Below are 10240 nucleotides of genomic sequence, written 5' to 3'. Positions count from 1 at the left end.
TCAGTTTTTAAATAAGAGTTGACTGGAAGTGAAAAACCCTGCCCTTATCCTTCCATCTACCTTGGGAGGTTAGCCTGAGGCTCCCTTTGGGCTCATTCCTACCCCCCGATTTTCTGCCTCCCCACCACCCCCTCTTCAGTATTTGGCCACCAATGAGGGATTGCAGACTAGCCCATTCTACCCCATGCTGGGGTGACAAGTGAGAGGAACAAGCCACCTCCACTGACAGGGAACCTCTGTGTCACATCAGACCCAGCTTGCTCAACCCCAGCGCTACTCTGTAAGGTGGTCAGCAGGATCCCTGACTTCTGTCCACTGGATGCCTCCCTCAATATGACAACTGAAAGGGTCTCCAGACGTTGCCCAGTGTCCCCTAGGAAGACAAAATCAGGCCCCGCTGAGGATTGCTGCATCAGACCAGCAGGCACCAGATGCAGCCACAGGCTCTCATTTCCTCTGGGAGTCGAAGTGGAACATGTTTGGGGATTTCTCCTGTGGGGCACTCTCCCGTGGGCAGAGAGGGCCCATCGCACACCATCAAACACTGTCACCTTTTCAAGCCTTGTCTGGCACCCGTCCCCGTTCCCTCCCTTCCCCAGGCTGGGCTTCCAAGAGGTGATAGACACCCTTAACTCTCTATACCCAGGAGGGCATTATTCTCAACTAGTCACTGGTGGGCGTAGCTGTACTATCGGTCTCGCCACCCCGATGTTGGTAAAGTGTCATTCACGTTTATTCTCTGGCGTGGGATCTGCCTTCCCTGCTGAGTGGAGGCTTTTCTGTGTGGAATGCATCCCTCCATAGGACTTGGGTTCTGCACCTGTCACCTCGGGTTCCTCTCTCAGAAAACTGTTCTGATGCAGAAGCTACTGGAGTCAGGATAGGAGGAAACCTCTGAGGCTGCTCCTCCCTGGCCTACCCCACGTCCACTTCCCCTGCAGCACACCCAGACTGGGGTCTGTGAGCTCTCTGGTCTCCAGGTACCATGACAGCCTCCCAGACCACGTGTCCCAGACACAGCTCCCTGCTGCAAAGAGAGGCCTCCGTCCTGCATACCCACTGCGGCTGCCCTCCACCCCTTACAGCCGCTCATGACATTCTATAGGGTGACTTGTCACTGATGGTCCCCCTTATATTCCCCATCCCCTGCACACACACCCCCATCCCCTGCATCAGGTCTTCTTGGGGCAGTGATGAACATGTCACCAGGGGCAGGGATTCGATCCAAACCATAAACCGTTTCCCAGAATGAAGCACATTCATCTGCCAAGCTTCTTATCAAAGCTGCTGTCTGTATCTTGCTGTTCTTCCTAAGAAAGAAACTAATTTAATCTCAGAGGATTGCTTCATCACAGAACAATATCAATTACCACTAATGCATTTCACATTTTGTCATGACTGTACTTTGCTTACATATATCATTATAATCATCATCGTTTATGAAGTGCCTGCCATGTAGCAGGTGTATCACACACATTGCACTGTATCAATTTATCCCTGCAGTCCCTCTGCAAACCAGATATTTTCCCCTTTGTGTAGATGAAGGAACCAAGGTTTAGGGACCAGTAACTTGCCCAAACCTCACGCTGGCAGGTGAAGAGCTTCCCACACTTGTAGCAAGGAGCTGGAATCAAACCTCCAGGTTCTTGCTCCTTCAACCAGACATCCCACCTGCCAAGACCTTCTCCTGGTCCCAGTTACACAGAGTGTGTGAGGGGGCGTCTGTCTTCATGATCAGAGCTTGACCCCAAGGGCCATCTTCGCAGCACAGCCTCCAGCATTCACTCTCTTTATCCTCTTAGGAAGCCAAAGAACAGCCCTGCATCTGACACTGAGGCCAGCAGCACCTGAGTGCTGTTTAAAATGCAGCCCGAGGAGTTCCTGTCATGGCTCAGTGGAAACGAATCTGACTAGCATCCATGAGGACACAGGTTTGATCCCTGGCCTTGCTCAGTGGGTTAAAGATCCCACATTGCCATGTGCTGTGGTGGATCCCGAGTTGTTGTAGATGTGGTGTAGGCTGGTGGCTACAGCTCTGATTCGACCCCTAGCCTGGGAACCTCCATATGCCATGGGTGTGGCCCTAAATACATAAATAAGATAAAATAAAATGCAGCCCTAGGGCTGATTCCTTAGGCACTTCTGTCCCATCCACTCTTATCCGCTTCAGAGCACATGGATGTCCTTGCCCAGCATGAGTCTTGGGGCACGAGGTACCAGCATCGAGCCCTCGAAAATGTCTTTCTGTCTGAGGATTTAGTAAAAACCTTCATATCCTTTCTGGTTGTGTTGTCGTTTGAGCCCTTAGTGCATGCCAGGCGCTATGCCAAGTGCTTTATAGGCATTATCTCACTGAGTCTTCAAAACAACCCTATAAACAACCACTTATAACAACCACTGCAGAGGTGAGTACACTGCAGCCCAGAGGGCTGAAGTAACACCCCCAAAGTCACACAGCTAGAACAGGGTTCAAACCTGGGTTTGTTGAAGTATAAACCACCTTCTCTCTTGGGAATGGAGAGAAGAAACTTCACTATAATTAGAAATTACACAGCAGCACTTTGTCATCCTCAGAATCGAGGCCCTTGGCTCTTCAGGCCATCAGAGGCACAGGGCCACCAGCACAGCCATCACCCCGAACGGGCTTCTGCCTCAAGCCTCCTGCACCATCAAAAATATAGTCCCCTGTTGATTTGGAAATGCATTACATAAGCACTTCTTCCATTACTTTAAAATTTTTCTCCGGCTATTATGGATTCAAGGCATACTCTTGAGAAAGCAGCACGCTTGACCAAGCAAGCAGAAATTTAAGAAACACTTTGGTGCACGTCCATGCCTGAAGTTGATGACTTATTTGCAACCTTGATAACGGAGTCCTTTGTGCCAACAAAGTGCTTCAATTGCTTCAACCACTCTCTCACCCTCTTTTTCCCTTGATTTACTCTGTCACCATGGATATGCAATCATGAAACAGATTGGTGATGTCACCTCTGAGTTTTCATTATGTGGGATTCAATACGGAAAACAGTTCTGGGATTTTTTTTTTTTCCCCTCAAGCTTTTATAATAAACACACCACGGTTACTCCTTTATCAATATATATTGAATAGCAGCTCTGCTCCAATGTCAAGGCAGACCATACGAGAACTAAGGAGTACAGCCATCTGGATAAGTGACACTGCACATCTCCTCCAGTGAGTTTTATGTGTGCTTGGGCTCCCCAGCCCCACCCCAAGTAAATTCACTGACTGACATGTTCTCTTTCTCTTTTTTTGTCTTTCTCTCTTTTTAGGGCAGCACCTGTGGCATATGGAGGTTCCCAGGCTAAGGGTCCAATCAGAGCTGTAGCCGCCAGCTTATGCCACAGCCACAGCAACACGGGATCCAAGCCGCGTCTGCAACCTACACCACAGCTCAGAGTAGCACTGGATCCTTAACCCACTGAGCAAGGCCAGGGATCAAACCTGTGTCCTCATGGCTGCCAGTCGGGTTTGTTAATTGCCGAGCCACAACGGGAACTCCAACTGGCATCTTTTCTATAGGAACTTTTTGTGAGGTCTAGTCAGGGCTCAATGCAGCCTAAGGCCATGGAATAGAGTTAAATAATCACATTGGAATTAAGCCCGCAGACAGGACCATGTCATTCTTGACCATGACCTATAAGGCCCCGAGGAATCCAGACTCTTTCTCCATCTCCTTCCTCACCTCATGCATTCTGCTCCCTCATAGCCCTTGTTCTCTCTGCTCTCCCTGTGTGGGGGCTCCCCAAGACCATCCTTGGGTTTGGTGATCTGCTAGAAGGACTCAAAGGAAAGCTGTTATCCTTTCTATGGTGGATTACTTAGTGAAAGATATAAATTGCTATCAGCAAAGGAGAAAGGCGTGTGGGGCAGAGTCCAGAAGAAGCCAGGGCAGGGTTCCAGGTATGCTTTTTTTTTTTTTTGTACAGGTTTATGGAAGTTCCCAGGCTAGAGGTCAAATCAGACCTTCAGCTGCCGGCCTATGCCACAGCCATAGCAATGTGGGAACCGAACCGTATCTTCAATCTACACCACAGTTCACAGCAACGCAGGATCATTAACCCACTCACTGAGCAAGGCAAGGGATCAAACCCGCATCCTCATGGGTACTAGTCGGGTTTTTCACTGTGCCACATTGAGAACTCCCCAGAATTGCTCTTAATCGCTTATTTCTCTCAGCAGCAATGTGTGACCACACATAAGAAATACTGCCAGCCAGGGTGGTTCACCTGAGCCTTGGTGTCCAGGGTTTTTGGTGGGGGGTCGGTCATGTATCATGTAGGCAACACAGGCATGACTGATCTCAGCTCCTTGATCTCCAGCCCCCACAGAGGTGGGGCTGATGTGGTTGGCCCAGATCTGAGGTATACAAAGCATTCTTATCAGGTAAGATATTCCAAGAGCTCAGAGGTCATCTTGCAGGAGGTGGTCAAGCGGGCAGTCCTGAAGACCTTAGGAATGTATAAGGTTGGGGCAAGACTGCCAGCTGAATTAACCCTTTCCTGCCTGCCGCCAGATGCTTTATGCTTTCTTGCATGACAATCTGGGCACGCACTATTCCCTTTGTCTGAGCTAATGGGTTCCCCAACCCTGCCTAGCTCCCAAATTCCAACTCCACTTCTGGTCTCAGTTTAGCATCATTTCCAAAAGCACCCCCCCTCAACCCCCCCACATCACATCTATTCACACATATTCCCAAAGCATCTGTCCTTCTACTTTGTAGCCCTCCGCTCACCTATAATGATTCACTCAGTTGTTTCATTTCTCTCTTTCCTACTAGATTCTGAGGACCGTGCCCATACCTGTAGCATCCATCACAATGTCTGGCACCTGGATGCTCTATAAGCATGTGGCAGCTGATCACCCAACATGTTGTCACTTGCCTGCGTATCTGCACGTAGATGCACAAGTAGGGAGAGAAGAAGAAATCTAGGGGATGTATGATCTAGTGGGGGATATATGACACATGTACACCCCTCAGCATGCACGTGAGATGGATACATACAATTTAAAAAGGTGCAATACATAAATACTTAAGCAATGCTGGAGCAACTGAAGAGATAAGAGGCGCATATCTGGTAAAATTCAAAAAGCTGGATCTTCAATGAGATGTGAAGGTCAGATAGCTTAAAAGGACACACGCATCTTGGATGTTATTAAAAATACCCATGCCCGGAGTTCCTGCTGTGGCTCAGCAGAAACAAATCTGACTAGCATCCATGAGGACGCAGGTTCAATCCCTGGCCTTGTTCAGTGGGTTAAAGATCCGGCATTGCCGTGATTTGTGGTGTAGGTCGCAGACACGACTCAGATCCTGCATTGCTGTGGCTGTGGTGTAGACCAGCAGCTACAACTCCAATTTGACCCCTAGCCTGAGAAATTCCATATGCTGAGGGTGTGGCCCTAAAAAGCAAAAGATAGATAGATAGATAGATAGATAGATAGATAGATAGATAGACAGACAGACAGACAGACCCATGCCATGTGTCAGAGTCGACAGAGGGAGGCTTAGAGAGAGAGGTGGGCAGGGTGGATGGGTGGCAGTGAGGGAGAGGGAAAGATGTAGGGAGTCAGTTGGCGTGAACGAGGCAGAAATCTCATCCAGTAGGCAGCAGAAAACACATGGTTGGATTAAGGCAGTGAAAAGACAGCAGAACCTCACGCCAAAGGGTTAGAATTATATCTGGTCCACAGCAGAGGACATGTCACTAGGTTCCATTTTTCTTAAGTTACGCAGTGACAGAATGGCCCCATTACTTAGCAGTGGTACGGTGCTTTCTGATTGAACACAGCTAACGAGAGGCAAGGTCTCACCACTGCTGATATTTAAGACTTTTCAGAAGAGAAGCATTAAGTAAGAACCTTTCCGTGCTTGCTGGAAGTTAATGACATTCTTGCTTTGCCAAAGAAAGTGAAGGGGTTGTCAAATCAGAGTGCTCACCTCTGGACTGGCAGGTTATGATTTTTTAATGCTTTTCAAATGGGATAGGATCTCAAGTGTCATCCCTACATGCTAGAAATGTGTGCCTTTCAGATGGCAGCTGGCACTGCTCTGGCTGATCCACTGGTGTCACATTTCACATGTTGGGCTTTTGACCCGATCCAAAGGCCCCCAAGGGTAGTCACCCCTGGTGCTGCATTCTTCCCAGTGCCCCAGTGTTTCTCCCTATTGTCCCAAAGCCAAAGGATACCCCGTGAGTTCAAACTTTCCACCTCAGTTTCACCCACATTGCCCAGCCATCTCTCCCATTGCATCCATCACCTTACCTTTAAACATGTCTTCTTTTCTCCAAATGGTGGTCGATCTGGCAAATAGAGAGGAGCCAAACAGACCAGATGGCATATTCTCCTGCAAGTGGAGGGCATCGAGTGAGCCAAGGAGGGACAGTGCCAGGGACTCCAAAGACAGCTCCCACCACGGGAACACATGGGGTCCTCAGAGGCATTGAGGCTGCTACAAACTTCAGAGGGACCTTGGGTCGCAGGGCTTTCCACAATGGCACCCTCCTCCAGCCAGTGACCCAGGGAATAACAGACCAGCATGGGCACCCAGGGAGCCCTCTCCTGCCTCTCACAAGGTGGGACTGGGCGGGGAGGGTGGCCCTGGGCCTCCACACTTTGCTCCTCAAAGGTCCTAGATCTGGCCTTGTACACACACTCAAAACTTTCCAGGAAGGAGTTCCCATGGTGGCCCAGTGGGACCAGTATCCATGAGGATGCAGTTTCGATCCCTGGCCTCACTCAGTAGTGTGTTAAGGATCCAGCATTGCCACAAACTGTGGTGTAGGTCCCAGACGCAGCTTGGATCTGGCCAGCAGCTGTAGCTCCGATTCAACCCCTAGCCCAGGAACTTCCATATGCTGCAGGTGCCACCCTAAAAAGCCAAAAAAAAAAAAGAAAGAAAGAAAGAAAAGAAAGAAAGAAAGAAAGAAAGGGCTTCCAGGAAGGGAAGGAGGCATGGAATGCATGAAAAACTCCAGGCTCACAAAGGAGTCAGTTTGCAAGTGAGCCTCAATCCACCCCCACCCACTTCTGCTCATCTGATAACCTGAAAGCCAGAAAGGAAGTCAATTGGTGGTGGGGTGGGGGTGGGGGGTCAGAAAGGAATTAGGGAAATGCAAATTACCACAAGAATATGTGATTTGATATACATCAGGTTGGACACACACATACATCAAATTTCAAAATACCAAAGTTGGCAAGGCTAAGGGGAAGTGAAATCTCTTAAGTTTGTTGGTGGATATACAAATCAGTACAAGAGCCTTGGAGAGTTACATGGAGAGCTCACCTGAAAATCCAGCCACTTCACTGGATTTTATATGTATATTCTGGGCAAAGGCTGCATGTGAGCAACCTAGAAACATGTATAAAGTTGTTCATTTATTCATTAACTCAACACAAATTTATTGAACCCCTACTATGTGCCAGGCGCACGTTTAGGGGCTCAAAAGTAAGAATAAACAAAACATAAAAATTTCTACCCCCAGAGTTCCAGTGGTGGCTCAGCCAGTTAAGAACATGACACAGTGTCCATGAAGATGCTGGTTCAATCCCTGGCCTTGCTCAGTGGGTTAAGGATCCAGCATTGCCACAAGCTGCAGTGTAGGTCACCAGTGCGGCTCAGGTTCCACATTGCTGTGGCTGTGGAGTAGGCTGGCAGATGCAGCTCCAATTTGACCCCTAGCCCAGAAATATCCATATGCTGCAGGTGCAGCATTAAAAACAAAACAAAACAAAAAAACATCCAGATGAAGTGTGTATACAGCATTATTTAAATAACCCAAACCTGAAAACAACCTAAAAATACATTGTTAGGAGAATGAATAAACACTGTATACAGATATCAACCTAGATTTATCTTGGAAACAATGTTGTGTGCACAGGGAAGAAACCTGCAGAATATTGGATTCTGAACACTATTTGTGTAAATTTAAAAAAAAAAACAATACTATACATTATTTATGGATACCTACATATGTTATACAAAAAAAAAAAAAAAAAGGTTTGGATACTCACCAAACTCAGGGTATTAGCTGCCTCCTGGAAAGCAAGGAAATAAAAGAATAGGAGAATTTCAAGTGTAACTGAAATGTTTTATTTCTTAAAATAAACAAACAAAACATATGAAGCAAATTACATGTTAAAATGTTAGCATTGTATATTTTGGATGTTATGCACATAGATGTTTGTTTTAGCAACCCGAGTCCTTTTTGGTTTTAGTTCAAGATGGAGAAGTTTTTGCTTTGCATTTCTTTCAAATTTTAGAAAAGATCTGGAGGAGAGGAGGATTAAGATCACATCTCCCAGCGACCTCCAGGGGCTGAAGCCTACCCTAAACGCGCCTCTAGGATCCCATCCACAAGAATGACTACCTGCGGTGCCGCGAACCACCATCTAGCAGTTCACCAGCTCTTCGCGCTGGCAGCTCTGAATCCCTGCGAGCTGCACGGCGCCCCCTGGAGGCTTTATCAGGAGCGGCAGCTCAGCGATTGAGACCGGAAACGCCCTCGCTGCGAAGGGAGAGGAAATCAGTTCAAATCTTTGAAGAGCAACATGGCACTATCTAGTAAAGTTGGAGAGGCGCATATGCTATTATTCAGTAATTCCAGTTTTAAGGTTTTATTTACCTTAGAGAAACTCTCAAATGTGTGCACAAGGAGATATGTACACCTGTTCTTTTTTTAAGAGTTTTTATTATAGTTGATTTACAATGTTCTGTCAATTCCTGCTGTACAGAAAAGTGACCCAGTTACGCATATATATACATTCTTTTTCTCACATTATCCTCCTTCATGTTCCATCACAAGTGACTAGACATAGTTCCCTGTGCTATACAGTGGGATCTCATTGCTTATCCACTCCAAATGCAATAGTTCACATCTACTAACCCCAAACTCCCAGTCCATCCCACTCCCTCCCCCTCCCTTTTGGCAACCACAAGTCTGTTCTCCAAGTCCATGAGAGTTTCTTTTCTGTAGAAAGGTTCATTTGTTCCATATATTAGATTCCAGGTATAAGTGATATCATACGGTATTTCTCTTTCTTTTTCTGACTTACTTCACTTAGTATGAGAGTCTCTAGTTCCATCCATGTTGCTGCAAATGGCATTATTTTGTTATTTTTTATGGCTGAGTAGTATTCCATTGTGTATATCATATCTTCTTTTTTGTGAGGTTTTATACAGTTTTTTTATTTTTATAATGATTTTTATTTTTTCATTATAGCTGATTTACAGTGTTCTATCAATTTTCTACTGTACAGCAAGGTGACCGAGTCACACATACATGTATATATTTTTTCTCACATTATCCTGTTCCATCACAAGTGACTAGACATAGTTCCCAGTGCTATACAGCAGGATCCCATTGCTTATACATTCCAAAGGCAAAAGTTTGCATCTATTAACCCTAAATTCCCAATCCCTCCCACTCCCTACCCCTCCCTCTTGGCAACCACAAGTCTGTTCTCCATGTATATGATTTTCTTTTCTGTGTAAATGTTCATTTGTGCCATATATTAGATTCCAGATATAATGTATCATATCTTCTTAATCCATTTATCTGTCATTGGACATTTAGGTTGTTTCCATGTCTTGGCTATCATGAACAGTGCTGCAATGAAATAGGAGTGCACATATTTTTTCTATGAAAGTTTTGTCTGGATATATGCCCAGTAGTGGGATTGCTGGAGCATATGGTAGTTCTATATTTAGTTCTCTGAGGTACTTCCCTACTGTTTTCCGCAGTGGTTGTACCAATTTACATTCCCACCAACAGTGAAGGCAGGTACCCTTTTCTCCACACCCTCTCCAGCATTTATTATTTGTATACTTACTAATGACGGCCATTCTGACCGATGTGAGGTGGTAACTTGTGGTTTGCTTTGCATTTCCCTGATAATTAGTGATGTTGAACATTTTTTCATGTGCCTGTTGTGATGTCTTCTTTGGAGAAATGCCTATTTAGTTCTTCTGCAATGCATGTTCTTTGTAGTGGTGTTTATAATGGTCCCAAATCAAAAATGTCACCATTAGAAGAATAGATCAAGTCATACACACACACGTGTCCAAGGAAACACGCTGCCACTGTGGAAATGACAGCTAGAGCCGCATGTGTCAGTATAGATCCATCACACAAACCATGCTGAGGAACAGGGTGAGCTGTGGAGTCCTCCCACAGTAAAATACCATTTTCATAAAACTTAACTATACCAACAATGCTC

This window comes from Sus scrofa, chromosome 4 (genome assembly GCF_054392235.1).
Source record: "Sus scrofa isolate SSC_HxYL_T2T_F1_AM1 chromosome 4, Sscrofa_HxYL_maternal_Yorkshire_Landrace_v2.0, whole genome shotgun sequence".
Taxonomy (NCBI): Eukaryota; Metazoa; Chordata; class Mammalia; order Artiodactyla; family Suidae; genus Sus; species Sus scrofa.
Note: the sequence above shows the minus strand (reverse complement) of the source record.